A 19235-nucleotide genomic window follows, 5' to 3' on the forward strand; every position below is an offset into this window, starting at 1 on the left:
TTCCTCATTTGCTTGTGTGTTGGATTGCTTGCTTGTCACGATGGCTCAAGATAACACTAAATTGTGTGACTTTACCAATACCAACAACAATGATTTTATTAGCACTCCGATTGCTCCTCTTACCGATGATGAATCTTGTGAAAGTAATGCTGCCTTGCTGAATCTTGTCATGAAAGATTTGTTTTCCGGCCTTCCTAGTGAAGATGCCGCTACCCATCTAAATAGCTTCGTTGATTTGTGTGATATGCAAAAGAAGAAAGATGTGGATAATGATATTGTTAAATTGAAGCTATTTCCTTTTTCGCTTAGAGATCGTGCTAAAGCTTGGTTTTCGTCTTTGCCTAAAAATAGTATTGATTCGTGGAATAAGTGCAAAGATGCTTTTATCTCTAAGTATTTTCCTCCCGCTAAGATCATCTCTCTTAGAAACGATATTATGAATTTTAAGCAACTTGATCATGAACATGTTGCACAAGCTTGGGAGAGGATGAAATTAATGATACGTAATTGCCCTACGCATGGTTTGAATTTGTGGATGATTATACAAAAATTTTATGCCGGATTGAATTTTGCTTCTAGAAATATTTTAGATTCGGCCGCGGGAGGCACTTTTATGGAAATCACTTTAGGAGAAGCTACTAAACTCCTAGATAATATTATGGTTAATTATTCTCAATGGCACACTGAAAGATCTACTAATAAGAAAGTGCATGCGATAGAAGAAATTAATGTTTTGAGTGGAAAGATGGATGAACTTATGAAATTATTTGCTAATAAAAGTGTTTCTTCTGATCCTAATGATATGCCTTTGTCTACTTTGATTGAGAATAATAACGAATCTATGGATGTGAATTTTGTTGGTAGGAATAATTTTGGTAACAACGCATATAGAGGAAACTTTAACCCTAGGCCGTATCCTAGTAATTCCTCTAATAATTATGGTAATTCCTACAACAAATCTTATGGAAATTATAATAAGATGCCCTCTGATTTTGAATCTAATATTAAAGAATTTATTACTTTGCAAAAGAATTTCAATCCTTTGATTGAAGAAAAATTGCTTAAGATCGATGAGTTGGCTAGGAACGTTGATAGAATTTCTCTTGATGTTGATTCTTTGAAACTTAGATCTATTCCACCTAAGCATGATATCAATGAGTCTCTCAAAGCCATGAGAATTCCATTGATGAGTGCAAAGAAAGAACCGCTAGGATGCGTGCTAAGAAAGATTGCTTTATAAAAGCATGTTCTTCTAGTTTCCATGATAATAAAGATGAAGATCTAAAAGTTATTGATGTGTCCCCTATTAAATCTTTGTTTTGCAATATGAATCTTGATAATGATGGGACTGAATATGATCCACCTTTACCTAGACGGCGTTCCCAAAATTCGGAGTCTTTAGATCTTGATGCTAAAATTGTTAAAAGTGGGATTGAAGAAGTCAAAACTTTAAATATTGATGAACCCACTATTTTGGATTTCAAGGAATTTAATTATGACAATTGCTCTTTGATAGATTGTATTTCCTTGTTGCAATACGTGCTAAATTCTTCTCATGCTTATAGTCAAAATAAAGCTTTTACTAAACATATCGTTGATGCTTTGATGCAATCTTATGAAGAAAAACTTGAGTTGGAAGTTTCTATCCCTAGAAAACTTTATGATGAGTGGGAACCTACTATTAAAATTAAAATTAAAGATCATGAATTCTATGCTTTGTGTGATTTGGGTGCTAGTGTTTCCACGATTCCAAACACTTTGTGTGATTTGTTAGGTTTCCGTGATTTTGATGATTGCTCTTTAAACTTGCACCTTGCGGATTCCACTATTAAGAAACTTATGGGAAGAATTAATGATGTTCTTATTGTTTCAAATAGGAATTATGTGCCCGTAGATTTTATTGTTCTTGACATAGATTGCAATCCTTCATGTCCTATTATTCTTGGTAGACCTTTCCTGATAACGATTGGTGCAATTATTGATATGAAGGAGGGGAATATTAGATTCCAATTTCCGTTTAGGAAAGGCATGGAACACTTCCATAGAAAGAAAATTAAATTACCTTATGAATCTATTATGAGAGCCACTTTTGAATTGCCTACCAAAGATGGCAACACCTAGATCTATCATTGCTTTTTATGCCTAGCTAGGGGCGTTAAACGATAGCGCTTGTTGGGAGGCAACCCAATTTTATTTTTATTCCTTGCTTTTTGCTCTTGTTAAGTAATAAATAATTTATCTAGACTCTGTTTTGGTTGTGTTTTTTGTTTTTAATTAGTGTTTGTTCCAAGTAGAACCGTTGGGAAGACTTGGGGAAAGTCTTGTTAATCTTGCTGTAAAAAACAGAAACTTTAGCGCTCACGAGAACTGCTGCAATTTTTATTTGGAAAGTGATATTTAGTTAATTCTTTTTGCAGGTGATTAATAGATAAATTCCTCACGTCCAGAAATTTATTTTAGAATTTTTGGGATTCCATATTTTGCGTTAGATACAGATTACTACAGATTGTTCTGTTTTTGACAGATTCTGTTTTTCGTGTGTTGTTTGCTTATTTTGATGAATCTATGGCTAGTAAATAGTTTATAAACCATAGAGAATTTGGAATGAAGTAGGTTTAACACCAATATAAATAAATAATGAGTTCATTATAGTACCTTGAAGTGGTGTTTTGTTTTCTTTCGCTAACGGAGCTCACGAGATTTTCTACTTTAAGTTTTGTGTTGTGAAGTTTTCAAGTTTTGAGTAAAGATTTGATGGATTATGGAACAAGGAGTGGCAAGAGCCTAAGCTTGGGGATGCCCATGGCACCCCCAAGATAATCTAAGGACACCTAAAATCCAAATCTTGGGGATGCCCCAGAAGGAATCCCCTCTTTCGTCTACTTCTATCGGTAACTTTACTTGGAGCTATATTTTTATTTACCACATGATATGTGTTTTGCTTGGAGTGTCTTGTATTATTTGAGTCTTTATTTGTTAGTTTTACACAATCATCCTTGCTGCACACACCTTTTTGAGAGAGACACACATGATTCGGAAATTATTAGAATACTCTATGTGCTTCACTTATATCTTTTGAGTTATATAGTTTTTGCTCTAGTGCTTCACTTATATCTTTTAGAGCACGTCGGTGGATTTGTTTTATAGAAACCATTGTTCTCTCATGCTTCACTTAGATTATTTGGGAGTCCTACAAAACAGCATGGTAATTTTCTTTAATTATTTGAGGCATTCCAGATTAAATAAATAAAATTTTCTTATGAGTGTGTTGAATACTATGAGAAGTTTGAAACTTGATAATTGTTTTGAGATATGGAGATGGTGATATTAGAGTCGTGCTAGTTGAGTAGTTGTGAATTTGAGAAATGCTTCTGTTGAAGTTTGTGATTCCCGTAGCATGCACGTATGGTGAACCGTTATGTTAAGAAGTCAGAGCATGATGTATTTATTGATTGTCCTCCTTATGAGTGGCGGTCGGGGATGAGCGATGGTCTTTTCCTACCAATCTATCCCCCTAGGAGCATGTGCGTAGTACTTTGCTTCGATAACTAATATATTTTTCCAATAAGTATGTGAGTTCTTTATGACTAATGTTGAGTCCATGGATTATACACACTCTCACCCTTCCACCATTGCTAGCATCTCTAATACCGCGCACCTTTCGCCGGTATCATACACCCACCATATACCTTCCTCAAAACAGCCACCATACCTACCTATCATGGCATTTTCATAGCCATTCCGAGATATATTGACATGCAACTTTCCACCGTTCCGTTTATCATGACACGCTCCATCATTGTCATGTTGCTTTGCACGATCATGTAGTTGACATTTTAGTTGTGGCAAAGCCACCATTCATAATTCTTTGATATAAGTCACTCATGCATCATTGCTATCCCGGTACACCGCCGGAGGCATTCATATAGAGTCATACTTTGTTCTAGTATCGAGTTGTAACCATTGAGTTGTAAATAAATAGAAGTGTGATGATCATCATTCATAGAGTATTGTCCCAAATAAAAAAAGAGAAAGGCCAAAGAAAAAAAGGCAATACTACTATCCTTTTTCCACACTTGTGCTTCAAAGTAGCACCATGATCTTCATAATAGAGAGTCTCCTATGTTATCACTTTCATATACTAGTGGGAATTTTTCATTATAGAACTTGGCTTGTATATTCCAACGATGGGCTTCCTCAAAATGCCCTAGGTCTTCGTGAGCAAGCAAGTTGGATGCACACCCACTTAGTTTCTTTTTGTTGAGCTTTCATATATTTATAGCTCTAGTGCATCCGTTGCATGGCAATCCCTACTCACTCACATTGATATCTATTGATGGGCATCTCCATAGCCCGTTGATATGCCTAGTTGATGTGAGACTATCTTCTCCCTTTTTGTCTTCTCCACAACCACCATTCTATTCCACCTATAGTGCTATGTACATGGCTCACGCTCATGTATTGCATGAAGATTGAAAAAGTTTGAGAACATTAAAAGTATGAAACAATTGTTTGGCTTGTCATCGGGGTTGTGCATGATTTGAATACTTTCTGTGGTCAAGATGGAGCATATCTAGACTATATGATTTTGTAGGGATAACTTTCTTTGGCCATGTTATTTTGAAGAGACATAATTGGTTAGTTAGTATGCTTGAAGTATTATTATTTCTATGTCAATATTAAACTTTTGTCTTGAATCTTTCGGATCTGAATATTCATACCACAATTAAGAGAATTACATTGAAATTATGCCAAGTAGCATTCCACATCAAAAATTCTGTTTTTATCATTTACCTACTCGAGGACGAGCAGGAATTAAGCTTTGGGGATGCTTGATACGTCTCCAACGTATCTATAATTTTTTGATTGTTCCATGCTATATTATATTCTGTTTTAGACATTGTTGGGATTTATTATACACTTTTATATTATTTTTGGGACTAACCTATTAACCGGAGGCCCAGCCCAGAATTGATGTTTTTTGCCTATTTTAGGGTTTCGCAGAAAAAGAATATCAAACGGAGTCCAAACGGAATGAAACCTTTGGGAACGTGATTTTCGGAACGAACATGATCCAGAGGACTTGGACCTTACGTCAAGACATCAACCAGGAGGCCACGAGGTAGGGGGCGCGCCTACCCCCTTGGGCACGCCCTCCACCCTCGTGGGCCCCCTGTTGCTGCACCGACGTACTCCTTCCTCCTATATATACCTACGTACCCCCAAACTACCAGATACGAAGCCAAAACCCTAATTCCACCGCCGTAACTTTCTGTATCCACGAGATCCCATCTTGGGGCCTGTTCCGGAGCTCCGCCGGAGGGGGCATCGATCACGGAGGGCGTCTACATCAACACCATAGCCCTTCCGATGAAGTGTGAGTAGTTTACCTCAGACCTATGGGTCCATAGTTATTAGCTAGATGGCTTGTTCTCTCTTTTTGGATCTCAATACAAAGTTCTCCCCCTCTCTTGTGGAGACCTATTCGATGTAATCTTCTTTTGCGATGTGTTTGTTGAGACCGATGAATTGTGGGTTTATGATCAAGTTTATCTACGAACAATATTTGAATCTTCTCTGAATTCTTTTATGTATGATTGGTTATCTTTGCAAGTCTCTTTGAATTATCTGTTTGGTTTGGCCTACTAGATTGATCTTTCTTGCAATGGGAGAAGTGCTTATCATTGGGTTCAATCTTGCGGTGTCCTTTCCCGGTGATAGTAGGGGCAGCAAGGCACGTATTGTACTGTTGCCATCGAGGATAACAAGATGGGTTTTATTTCATATTGCTTGAGTTTATCCCTCTACATCATGTCATCTTGCTTAAAGCGTTACTCTGTTCTCTTGAACTTAATACTCTAGATGCATGCTGGATAGTGGTCGATGTGTGGAGTAATAGTAGTAGATGCAGGCAGGAGTCGGTCTACTTGTCTCGGACATGATGCCTATATACATGATCATACCTAGATATTCTCATAATTATGCTCAATTCTGTCAATTGCTCAACAGTAATTTTTTTACCCATCGTGAATACTTATGCTCTCGAGAGAAGCCACTAGTGAAAACTATGGCCCCTGGGTCTATCTTCCATCATATTAATCTTCCAATACTTAGTTATTTTTATTGCCTTTTATTTTACTTTGCATCTTTATCATAAAAATACCAAAAATATTATCTTATCATGTCTATCAGATCTCACTCTCATAAGTGACCGTGTAGGGATTGACAACCCCTTATCGCGTTGGTTGCAAGGATTTATTTGTTTGTGTAGGTATGAGGGACTCGTGTGTGGCCTCCTACTGGATTGATACATTGGTTCTCAAAAACTGAGGGAAATACTTACGCTACTTTGCTGCACCACCCTTTCCTCTTCAAGGGAAAACCAATGCAAGTGCTCAAGAGGTAGCGGCCCACTGTGAGCAGCTCCCCCAGCTCCTCCAGTTTTTGCCCGTTTCATTTTTTTCTGCCTGGCGAATTTATCTATTTGTCCGGAGACTGCGGTTTCACAGAAACACCCTTGCACATCATGCATATCATAACTCACCAACCATGCATCGGATCTAAATAAATTATATATGAAACTTTCTTAGAATTTTGTGTAGATTAATAATTTGCAACTTCCATCTATGTTTAAAATGTTTAAACATGTTGGTTGATTAAATTTGCATATTGCCATGTTAAAATGATTTATTTCATAACTAAATAACCGTAGCTCCAAACTTAACAAACTTTATATGTAAATGGGGTAGAATAATGCCTAGTTTAACATGGTGGCTTTACTTTGCATGTTTAATAACTCCAAAATTGTGTTTAGGGCAGAACAGTACCAAATCTAATATATGCTCATGAGGATTTTTCCGGACTTGTTGCTTGTTGTTCCGACCTCATTTAAACTTGCCTAGATGGGTAGTTTTCATTTGCTTCACCCCTTTGCCATGTTAAGAACATTTAATATTGTTCGGTACATAAACGAGGGAGAACTATATAATTGACGTGGTGTTTCGTCAATATGCAACAGAGTTGCATATTGAGCTCCACTTAATTTGTAGGATTGTTTGTGCATTTTGCCATGCCTCATTAAAGCGGACATGCATCATACTTGGTTGTGCATCATGCCATGTTTATGTGATGGTTGTTTACTATGTTGTTTGCTTCTTTCCGGTGTTGCTTCTTCGGGTTAGTTCCGATAATGTCGCGTTTGTGAGGATTCGTTTGACTATGTCTGTTTTTCTTCTTCATGGACTCGTTCTTCTTCCTTGCGGGATCTCAGGCAAGATGACCATACCCTCGAAATCACTTCTATATTTGCTTGCTAGTTGTTTGCTCTATTGCTATGCCGCGCTACCTACCACTTGCTATATCATGCCTCCCATATTTCCATGTCAAGCCTCTAACCCACTGTCGGTGTCAAAACCGGCGGATCTCGGGTAGGGGGTCCCGAACTGTGCGTCTAGGCTGGATGGTAACAGGAGGCAAGAGACACGAAGTTTTACCCAGGTTCGGGCCCTCTCGATGGAGGTAAAACTCTACGTCCTGCTTGATTAATATTGATGATATGGGTAGTACAAGAGTAGATCTACCACGAGATCGAGGAGGCTAAACCCTAGAAGCTAGCCTACGGTATGATTGTTGATGTGTATGTTGTCCTACGGACTAAAACCCTCCGGTTTATATAGACACCGGATAGGGTTAGGGTTACATAGAGTCGGTTACAATGGTAGGAGATCTAAATATCCGCATCGCCAAGCTTGCCTTCCACGCCAAGGAAAGTCCCTTCCGGACACGGGACGGAGTCTTCAATCTTGTATCTTCATAGTCCAGGAGTCCGGCTGAAGGTATAGTTCGGCCATCCGGACACCCCCTAATCCAGGACTCCCTTAGTAGCCCCTGAACCAGGCTTCAATGACGACGAGTCCGGCATGCAGATTTTCTTCGGCATTGCAAGGCGGGTTCCTCCTCCAAGTACTTCATAGAAGATTTCGAACACAAAGATAGTGTCCGGCTCTGCAAAATAAGTTTCCACATATTGCCATAGAGAGAATAATATTTACACAAATCTAATCTGCTGACGTATTCTGTAGTGTGACATCACACCACGGCCAAGCTTTTATTCGAACCGTTTTACTGTCCTATCTTAGTGCGTTATGCGAGGCGGTTTCCTTGGCACATCTTGTTAAAGCAGAGATCATGTCCCCTTATTCCGGGATTCTCATCAATACGGGCGTGGGTAACCCAACCACTTCTAGGATTCCTAGATTATAGGCAAGCCCAAACGGACACGGAGAGGACGCTTGATATTCACCCTCTTTATTAAGGGACCAGGCTTTTATTTTTCCCTCTCGTGCTCAATCAAATCCTTCCCCCACCTCAAGCTCAAGCACCCGAAGTTCAGGTCAGGTGCTCCGAACCTTCAGTCATGTCCGGATCTAGCCTTCAAGGCCGATGGGTGCCTTCCTCCGTCATGGAAGAAGACATCAAAAAGTTGAGCGAGGCCAAATATCTGACCGCCGAGATTTTGCATAGGCTGCCTCCCCGAGGGCAGGTCGTCCCTACCCATGAACCCAACAAGAACGTCGTGTTTGTTTCCCACTTCCTCCGAGGTCTAGGCCTTGCTCTGGATCCTTTTGTCAGGGGTTTCATGTTTTATTACGGGCTAGACTTCCATGATCTAGCTCCGGACTCCTTTCTTCAAATCACGACATTTATTGTCGTGTGCGAGGCCTTCCTCCGGGTTACCCCTCACTTTGGCTTGTGGCTCAAGACCTTTGAAGTGAAGCCGAAGATGGTCGAGGGGCAACATGCAGCGTGCGGAGGTGCATCAATACGCAAGATGACAGGAGCTCCATGGCCCAAAGGTTCCATCTCGGAGGTGTCTGAATTGTGGCAATAGGAGTGGTTCTATATCACGGCTCCTAGAAGCGCCAAGTGGGCATCCGCCCCTGTTTTCCGCTTGGGCCCTCCACCACAACTGATGTCATGGATCAGCAGGGGTCTGAGCTGGGGTCCAGCCAAGGATGTGCATATACTGCAAAGCCGTATTCGAGATCTCTTCAATGGATATTTCAGTTTGGTTGCGGTAGCACAAGTTATGCTGGTTCGCCAAGTCCAACCTTGCAAACACCGCCCCCTTCGCATGTGGGAGTTCAATCCCGAGGGACCGCATGTCATTCAAAATTTCCTCGGTTTGATGCATGAGGAGATGTACAAGTCATTCTTCGGACCTCAGGTAGAGCGTCCGGAAACCACCAAGGACGTGGGCCTGAGCAGTACCCGCACCGCCGAACAGGTAAGGAATCTTTCGGCCAAACATACTGTCCCTCATTTGTTACGAAGTTATTTCTGAGAGTTCGCTTTTTGATCAGGACTGGCTAGCAAAGGCAAAGTTGATTCGGTGTTCGGCCCCCTCCCTGAGGGTTTGGAAAATCCGGTCCTGGAAAAGATGCTCCAGATCGCACCTTGCCCGGAGCCCTTGAAGGAAGATACTGCGAAGGACAGTAAGGCCGGACGCGGGCCCCCAACGCTGCCCATTCTAACCGAGGGAGCGGGCGTCTCCATGAAGGAAGATGACCGGAAGAGGAAAAGGACCGCGCCCGGGGATTCGGAAGCCGAAGCTTCCAAACGGGAGAAGAAGTCTCTCACCGAGGGTCCTACCTTGGGGGGTGCTGTTGCCGCACAAAGTCCGCGGGGGGATCAATTCTCCCGCGAGTCGTAAGTGACCCGGAATACTTTAACAGTATAGATATGCTATCTATTTCTTCTGAGAAAATAACCACCGCATATATCTTAGCAGTTTGGGCCTTAGCCCCTCTCAAATGAGCTCGTCTTCGGGGGATCTTCTTCCAGAGATGATGGAGAGCGAAACGCCTCCTCCGGACTCCTCCGCTCCGGAAGCGGGCAACCCTGAAGTGTCGTCGCGGAGGCCTCTCCGAGTCCGGTGAAGCCAGAAGATAATCCCATTGACCCCCGAAGCTCCCAGTGTCCGGCTCCCGAAGAGAGCAGACAAAAGAGTCCGGTACCGTCTAGTGTGTGATCGGATGTTCTGAGGGAGTTGGTGGGGTGAGCGGCCATCTCAGATGAACACCATGTGCTGATGAATACGGTGATGGAGAGAATATCATCCGCCGAAAGTGGATTGCATGAAGCTTTTATGAGTCTACTGACAGGCTTTAAGGTACGTAAAAGAATGTATGATAGTCCTGCACATGCCAGGTGTGCCCTGTGTAGATAGTAGCCCCTGAGACTCTGGTTGTCGTCGGAAACGACGATGAACAGAGGATCAAATTCCCAGGTAATAACCATACCGCCTCTATGTGCAGGTGATGGAAGCTCCGGTGGCTAGCCGGACTAGCGAGTTTGCCCATTTAGAACGGCAGTTGGATGCAGCAGACGCCGACATCGAGCTTGTTAACAAAAGGCTTGACGAGGCACAGGGTAAGTGTCTTTATATGGTAAACGTCACATAGGAAGAGCAGCATAATGCCAGTATTTTTAATATGTTGTGACTGCAGATGGAGCTGCCACTGTTGAAGCCTTGCGGGCAGAACTAGCCCGAGCCAAGGAACAAGTGAGGTTGGGAAATGCGGCTGCTTTGAAGGCGGCCGAAGAGTTGTAAGCCGAGAAGGCCGCACATGGCGAAAGCCGACACAAGATGGCCAAGATGGCCATAGAATTAAAAGCCGCCGCCAACCGTTGCCGGGTTCTTGAAAAGGAAAACCAGGCGAAGGCATCGGACCTTGAGAAGGCTGCTGCGACGAAAAAAGACCTCCGCTCTGCTATGAGGGCAAAGAAGGAGGAGCTGCGGGAAGCCGGGGATATTGTAGCTGGGAAATCCTTTATGTTGTGGTGGAAGTTCGGAGATCCACGGTATGCCCCTCTGGATCGGCTGTGGAGCTCGGAGGATGTGTATATGGATTTGGCGGCGAGCGCTGCCGATGCGGCCAAGTACTTCCAGGGTCAAACGGACCGTGGAGTAGACCAGCTATTTTGGAGACAATTCCATACTCCCGAGCGTCCACTTTCATTGACTGACCAATTAGACGAATGGGCCGAACTAAATAGGTTGTCCGGACTCGCCATGAGGTCCGTTGTGGATCAGCTATGGCCGGAAAGGTCAAAACTGAACAGCTATTTCAGCTTGGTGTAGCAGTTCCTGGACGTGGTGCCACGCATTAATGCGATGAAGAGGTCGGCGTGCATAGAGGGCGCACGGATGGCCTTTGCCCGTGTCAAGGCATACTGGGCGGAGATGGATGCTACCAATGTTGCGGCGCGGGATTCGGCCATAGGTCGAAAGGCTGTTGAGCACTACTTCGAGGAAGTTCTTGAGGGTGCCCGTTTGGTAGAGACCCGGTGCTCAAAAAATATTATGTTTGAGTGATATGTAATCTCATTGTAAGCGAAATGCTTTTAAAGAGTTTTATAAGGCTGTTGTTATACTTTTGCCTGAAAGTAATATGATGTCTCCTGGGCGGCCGTTTTTGTATACGTGTGTATAACCTGAAAGATTGCAGTCGTCGGCTTCAACCCCCACGCATATAATGCGGAGGTGCTGGCAAAAACACGCATTCACACTTAACCCAACGTCTTGGTCCTATTAAGGAGGTGATAGCGGAGCGAGCGAGGCAACCGGACTATAATGCTTTAACACTTTCACTTAGCCATAGGAGTTTGACAGTGGGGCTATTAGATAGCCCCTGGTGGCTCCGCACTCTCCCGATCTCAGGGTGCGTACATGCCTGGCCGGAAAACGGCCCTTCGTTAAGGCGGAGGAATTCTAACATTCCCACAGGTCATCGAGTGGTTGACCAGTCTCACGCTATATCATGACAGTCAATTTTCGGCTTTCTCTACTGAGGTGCTCGTCCGGATGAACCAGGGCACAATCGCAGTAGTTCTCCTGGTGCTACCTTAGCCGGTAAAGCGGAACATAAGGCACCAAAACACAGGAGCCGGGCAAACCCAACATTTGACCAAAGACAATGATTCGGAGCTGATGCATATAGGGCCAAACTCACGACGCCGAACACTCCCTAAGGTATTCGGTCTTTGTGGTATAAACCGGGCCTAAATAATGGCCTTTGTAAGAAGCCCCTTGTGTCCAGGTACGTGCATTGTTCTGGCGTGGCCACATGCCAAGACGTCAGCATCCTTCACAATGGTGGATATGTATCAACAAGAGAGAGTAAAAAAGGTTTACGCAGGGTCTTAATCTAAAAAGAATCCTTTGAGCGGGTCCCTGCTGCACGTCTGTGCCTGTGTCTTCGTTGTGCCGTATCCTGGACGGGTGTAGCACGATGATCGTCTATAAAAGAGAGGAAGTTAAGTGAGAAAGTTGTCGTGCAAAAAGATAATTTTTTAAAGAAACCATGTATAATTGAAGATGATAAGAAATTGCCACTTGTCTGCGCGCGTTGAGCCCCTTGTATTGACAAATAGGGCTGTGATCACTTATTCGGTGTAAATAGCGGCGCCGGACTCGGTCGCTGGTCCGGACGCCTTTAATGTTCGGCTGCCAAGGCAGCCTCACTCTCTTCGGCGCGCAGAGAGCGCTTGATATCTCCGTGCACTGTAATGATGCCACGTGGACCGGGCATCTTGAGTGTGAGGGAGGCGTAGTGTGGTATTGCATTAAAGCGAGCGAAAGCTTCTCGTCCGAGCAGTGCTTGATAGCCACTTTGAAATGGAGCGGTGTGGAAAGTTAAATGCTCGCGACGGAAGTTATCGGGGGAGCCGAATGTAACTTGTAATGAGAGGGAGCCCGTACAACGAGCCCCTGGGCCTGGCGTTACTCCTTTAAAGGTAGTATTGCTATGGCAAATTTGTGTTGGGTCTAACCCCATCCCGCGGATTGTATCCTGATATATTAGGTTTAGGCTACTGCCGCCGTCCATCAAGACTTGTGTGAAGTGATATCCGTCAATTACTGGGTCTAATACCAGGGCAGCCCATCCTACGTGCCGGATACTTGCTGAGTAATCATGATGGTCGAAAGTGATCGGTTGAGATGACCAGTGGCAGAACTTCGCGGGGTCAGGCACTTGGGTATGTTTTCCTGGGAGTGCCATTTTGTTTTTTCCCCTGATCACGTGTAACACGTGTACTGTTTTGACTTTTGGTGAAAATTTCTTTGGTTCCGTCGTGTCTTGTTTGGGAGGCTCGTCCTCGTTTTCACTTGGTGTATCTTCCCCCTTGTGTACGGCGTTGAGCTTGCTGGACTGCTTGAAGACCCAACATTCTCTGTGGGTATGATTAGCGGGTTTACCAGGGGTACTATGGATCTGGCATACTTGGTCCAGAATTTTGTTGAGGCTGGACAGTTCGTCCCTGGTGCCTTTAAGGGGCGGCTTTTGACCTGGCCGAGAGCTTTTGAATCTGGCATTTACTGTCGTGCCCTTCGTGATATCCTCTTTAATCCGGCGTTTGCTATTGCTGTTGCGCCGTGATTTCCTGTTTCCATCTCTAACTTCGGATGTACTGGGGTCGCTGGTGCTGCATCTGGCTAGCCAGCTGTCCTCACCCGCGAAAAAGTGGGTCATGAGGTTTGTTAATGCAGCCATCGTTCTTGGCTTATTTTGGCCGAGGTGTCTGGCGAGCCATTTGTCGCGGACGCTATGCTTGAAAGCTACCAAGGCTTCGGCGTCCGGACAGTCGACAATCTGGTTCTTTTTAGTAAGAAACCTGTTCCAAAGCTTTCGGGCTGACTCTCCGGGCTGTTGAGTTATATGACTCAAATCATCCGCATCCGGAGGTCGGACATAAGTCCCTTGAAAATTTGCCCGAAAGGCATCTTCGAGCTCTTCCCGACTTCCAATGGAGCTTTCGGGGAGGCCTTTGAGCCAGTGACAAGCTGGTCCTTTGAGCTTGAGAGGTAAGTACTTGATGGCGTGGAGATCATCTCCTCGAGCCATATGGATGTGAAGGATGTAGTCCTCAATCCAGACTCCGGGGTCTGTTGTTCCGTCGTATGCCTCTATGTTTACGGGTTTGAATCCCTCTGGAAATTCATGGTCCAGCACCTCATCAGTGAAACACAGGGGGTGTGCGGCACCCCTGTAGCTGGGTGTACCGCGTTATTCAGGTGTTTGTTGTGTTGCGTTGTATGCTGGGGCACGCTTGCGTGGTCCATAGATGGATCTTGTTGCACCGTCCTTTGGGTGCGAGCCCTCGCATGGGTCGCATATTGTATTGTGAGTGGCATTGTATGCCGCTCTGTGTTGGTAGAGGGGTCGTCTATCCGACTAGGTGGCTACTTTGATATTTGGTTGTGGAGGTTCTGAGGCCTCCTCATCGAATTTGGGCAGCAGCTTCCACTTTGGGTAGCTCTTGGAGGGGCGATTGTCGCCGTACCTTGCTGCTGTGCTGAGTATTTTACTCCGTCTGAATTGGAGTGTGTCTTGCGCGGCCTTGAGCCTTTGCTTCTGTTTTTTCAGGCTCCTGGCGGTGGCAACAAGCCTTTTACGGGCAGTCTGCTGCTCCGGGTGTCTGTCCGGCGTTATGTCGTCCGGGCCATTATCCTTGATAGGATTTGTTTGTTCGGTTTGATTATCCGGATTGCCGTTGTCCGGCAGCGGTTCGCCCTGCTCCAGCGCTGGGTCTGTGTGATCGCTATTTCTGTCGAGGCGGGATTTGGGGCGGCGCTTGCGTCGCCGCTTTGACTGCTTTTCGAGGGAACAGGCCTTCGGTGCGTCCTTCCGTTCCTCGTCGTCATCTTTTGGTGCGTCCACCATGTATACGTCATATGACGAGGTGGCTTTCCAGGGCCTAGTAGGCACTGGTTCTTCATCATCTCCTTCATCGGCGTCCATACCGTCGATGTCTTCGGAGTCGAAGTCGAGCGTGTCGGTTAAGTCGTCGATAGTGGGTACAAAGTGGGTGGTGGGTGGGCTTTGAATTTCTTCATCATCTGAATCCCAACCTTACTGGCCGTAGTCCGGCCAGGGCTCTCCTGATAAAGAAAGAGACTTCAGTGACTTCAGAATATCGCCAAAAGGCGAGTGCTGAAAGATGTTCGTGGCAGTAAACTCCATGATCGGCGCCCAATTGGATTCGATTGGCCGGGGCACGGAGGGTTCGGAGTCCGGAAAGGAGTCCGGCTCCTTGGAGTCATGAGTCTCGCGGAGTGCGGGGCTGGTGTTCGGCTCAATCGCAGTTGGGATCGCAGCCCCCGAGGCGGCGTCCAACCGCCCATCCTCGATCGGCGCAGTTGGCTCCGAATTAAGGATCGGAGCCGATGCGGGTGCGGCCTCCAGGGCATTGTTCGGCGGCAGAGCTAGATCATGCTCGTCGGGACAGTGCGGCGCGCTCGGTAGTGGCTCGAATCCGTCGAGGATCAAGTCCACGCGGATGTCAGCCGTGTAGTTTAAACTTCCAAATCTGACCTGATGGCCAAGGGCGTAGCTTTCGATCTGCTCCAGGTGGCCAAGTGAATTGGCCCGCAGTGCGAAACCGCCGAAGATGAAGATCTGTCCGGGGAGGAAGGTCTCACCCTGGATTGCATCGCTATCGATGATCGTAGGAGCCAACGAGCCTGACGGCGATGACACAGAGGAACTCTCAATGAAAGCACCAATGTCGGTGTCAAAACCGGCGGATCTCGGGTAGGGGGTCCCGAACTGTGCGTCTAGGCTGGATGGTAACAGGATGCAAGGGACGCGAAGTTTTACCCAGGTTCAGGCCCTCTCGATGGAGGTAAAACCCTATGTCCTGCTTGATTAATATTGATGATATGGGTAGTACAAGAGTAGATCTACCACGAGATCGAGGAGGCTAAACCCTAGAAGCTAGCCTACGGTATGATTGTTGATGTGTATGTTGTCCTATGGACTAAAACCCTCCGGTTTATATAGACACCGGATAGGGTTAGGGTTACATAGAGTCGGATACAATGGTAGGAGATCTAAATATCCGCATCGCCAAGTTTGCCTTCCACGCCAAGGAAAGTCCCTTCCGGACACGGGACGGAGTCTTCAATCTTGTATCTTCATAGTCCAGGAGTCCGGCTGAAGGTATAGTTCGGCCATCCGGACACCCCCTAATCCAGGACTCCCTCACCCACCTTTGCTAGCAAACCGTTGTTTGGCTATGTTACCGCTTTTGCTCAGCCCCTCTCATAGCGTTGCTAGTTGCAGGTGAAGATGAAGTTTGTTCCATGTTGGAACATGGATTTGTTGGGATATCATTATTATCTCTTATTTAATTAATGCATCTATATACTTGGTGAAGGGTGGAAGGCTCGGCCTTATGCCTGGTGTTTTGTTCCACTCTTGCCGCCCTAGTTTCCGTCATACCGGTGTTATGTTCCTTGATTTTGCGTTCCTTACGCGGTTGGGTGTTATGGGGACCCCTTGACAGTTCGCTTTGAATAAAACTCCTCCAGCAAGGCCCAACCTTGGTTTTACCATTTGCCTCACCACCACCTACTTTTCCCTTGGGAGTCGCGCTCCTGAGGGTCATCTTTATTTTAACCCCCTCGGGCCAGTGCTTGTCTAAGTGTTGGTCCAAACCGGGCAGCCTGCGGGGCCACCTCGAGGCAACTTGAGGGCTGGTTTTACTCGTAGCTTGACCTATCCGGTGTTGCTCTGAGAACGAGATATGTGCAGCTCCTATCGGGATTGTCGGCACATCGAGCGGCTTTGCTGGTCTTGTTTTACCATTGTCGAAATGTCTTGTAACCGGGATTCCGAGACTGATCGGTTCTTCCTGGGAGAAGGAATATCCTTCGTTGACCGTGAGAGCTTGTGATGGGCTAAGTTGGGACACCCCTGCAGGGTTTGAACTTTCGAAAGCCGTGCCCGCGGTTATGGGCAGATGGGGGTTTGTTAATATCCGGTTGTAGAGAACTTGACACTTAACTTAATTAAAATGAATCAACCGCGTGTGTAGCCGTGTTCTTGTGTTATGCTTGAACGTAAGTAGCTTTCAGGGTCACTTCTTGATCACTTCTAGCTTCTCGATCCTTGTGTTGCTTCTCTTCTCGCTCTTATTTGCATATGTTAGCCACCATTTATGCTTAGTGCTACAGCTCCACCTCACTACCCTTTCCTACCCATAAGCTTAAATAGTCTTGATCTCGCGGGTGTGAGATTGCTGAGTCCTAGTGGCTCATAGATACTTCCAAACAGTTGCAGGTGCCAATGATGACAGTGCAGAAGACGCAACCCAGCTCAAGTGGGAGCTCGATGAAGATCTTGTCCATTGTGTTGTTTCATTTCCTGTTGATCAATAGTGGAGCCCAGTTGGGACGATCGGGGATCTAGCATTTGGGGTTGTCTTCTTTTATTTTGGTTTCGTAATCGGACCTTGATTGTATTCTGGATGATGTATGTTTAACTTATATTTGTGTGAAGTGGCGATTGTAAGCCAACTCTTTATCCCTTTCTTATTCAGTACATGGGATTGTGTGAAGATTACCCCTCTTGCGACAAACCTACCATGCGGCTATGCCTCTAAGTCGTGCCCCGACACGTGGGAGATATAGCCGCATCGTGGGTGTTATAGCGGTAGGGAGCTTTGTTCGGTAGCGGTGCTCCAGGGATGAGGTCGATGCGGTGCTCGATGCCTCATAGTGGAGGTAGTCCCGGAGGTAGCTTGTCGGGGAAAACATCGTGAAATTCCTGCAAAAGAGAAGACAACACTAGAGGAAGAGTGTGAGAGGTGTTAGCTTGTGGTGCATTTTCCTTGCACAAAAGGACGTAGTGTAGGACACTAGATGGGTTCTCACACACTCCTCTTATCTCACTTTTGGTGGAAAATAGGATTAAGTTCTTCTTTTTGCTCATCGTGGAGGTGCTCGATTTGGGCTTGTGGCGCTCACTCTCTTTTTGGTGGCTCTCTCTCTCTCTCTCTCTCTCTCTCTCACTATTATCTCCACGATGGGTGGCTTGCTTATCGACACAACTTGGCTTGGGGACATGGGACGAAGTACGTACTCCTTTCCCTTCATCTTGAAGATGTAGTGGTTCGTTCGACCGTTGTGGATGACTCCTCTATCAAATTGCCATGGGCGTCCAAGGAGAAGGTGGCAAACGGTCATTAGGACGACGTCGCACTCTAAGGTTTCTTCGTAGGCGCCAATTTTGAAGGGGACTTGTACTCGATGCTCGACTTGGATAGTGCCGGAGTCTCTAAGCCATTGCACTTTGTATGGATGTGGGTGCTTCATCTTGGGCAATTGGAGCTTGGAGCAAAGTTCTTCACTTGCGAGATTATGAAAACTCCCTCCATCGACGATGACCTTGACGGAGCGTCCATTGATGCCGACCTTGGTGTGGAATATGTGGCATCTTTGGTCTTCTTCTTGGTGATGTTGGAGAGTAAAGACCTTGGAGACAACAAGAGCGGGACTTGAATCTTCATCGCAAAAGACTTGTTCATCTTCATCGTTCACTTGCCGGTGCATGGCGGCTTGCTCGATGGCATCCATTTCTCCTTCACTCAATTTGAGTCGTAAGTGCCGTCGTCGTTGAGGATCATGGTCTGCTTGTTGGTGCACTCATAGGACTTGTGGCATCGGCCTCCGCATGTGAAGCATTTGAAGGAACTTGTCTTGACGGTCTCATCAGTGGGGGTTGATGATGATGAAGCTCTCGGCTTGAAGTTGCTTGTAGTAGGAGGATGACTTGGAGTTGATGAAGCTTTCTTGGAACTCGACTTGTCGATGTTGCTTGTAGAAGGCTTGGTAGATGGTGTTGGAGTTGTTGAAGCTTGGTTGTTGGAGAATCCGTAGGACTTGGATGAGAACTTGGCATACTTGAAATCGTCTTGTACTTGACGTTCCGCCTTTGTAGCTTGATGCACTATCTCGATGAGGTTCAAGTATGGTTGGAAGTCGGCGATCTTCTTGATAGGATGGTTGAGTCCATTCAAGAAATGTGCCATAGTTTGCTCATCGTCTTCCGTGACATTGGCTCGTATCATGGCAATCTCCATCTCCTTGTAGTACTCTTCAACGCTCTTGGTTCCTTGCTTGAGTAGTTGAAGTTTCTTGAAGAGGTTGCGGTTGTAGTAGGTAGGCACAAAGCGTGCTCTCATGACATCCTTCATTTGCGCCCAAGTAGTGATGGGTGGTTCACCTCTCGCCTCTCGGCGCTCGATAACTTGTTCCCACCAAATGAGGACATAGTCTTGGAACTCAAGGGATGCCATCGCGATCTTCTTCTCTTCTTCATAGTTGTGCAAATGGAAGATTTTTTTTCGACCTTCAATGCCCATGGAAGGTACTCTTTAGGATCATTGCT

This window comes from Triticum aestivum, chromosome 2A, assembly GCF_018294505.1.
Source record: "Triticum aestivum cultivar Chinese Spring chromosome 2A, IWGSC CS RefSeq v2.1, whole genome shotgun sequence".
Lineage (NCBI taxonomy): Eukaryota > Viridiplantae > Streptophyta > Magnoliopsida > Poales > Poaceae > Triticum > Triticum aestivum.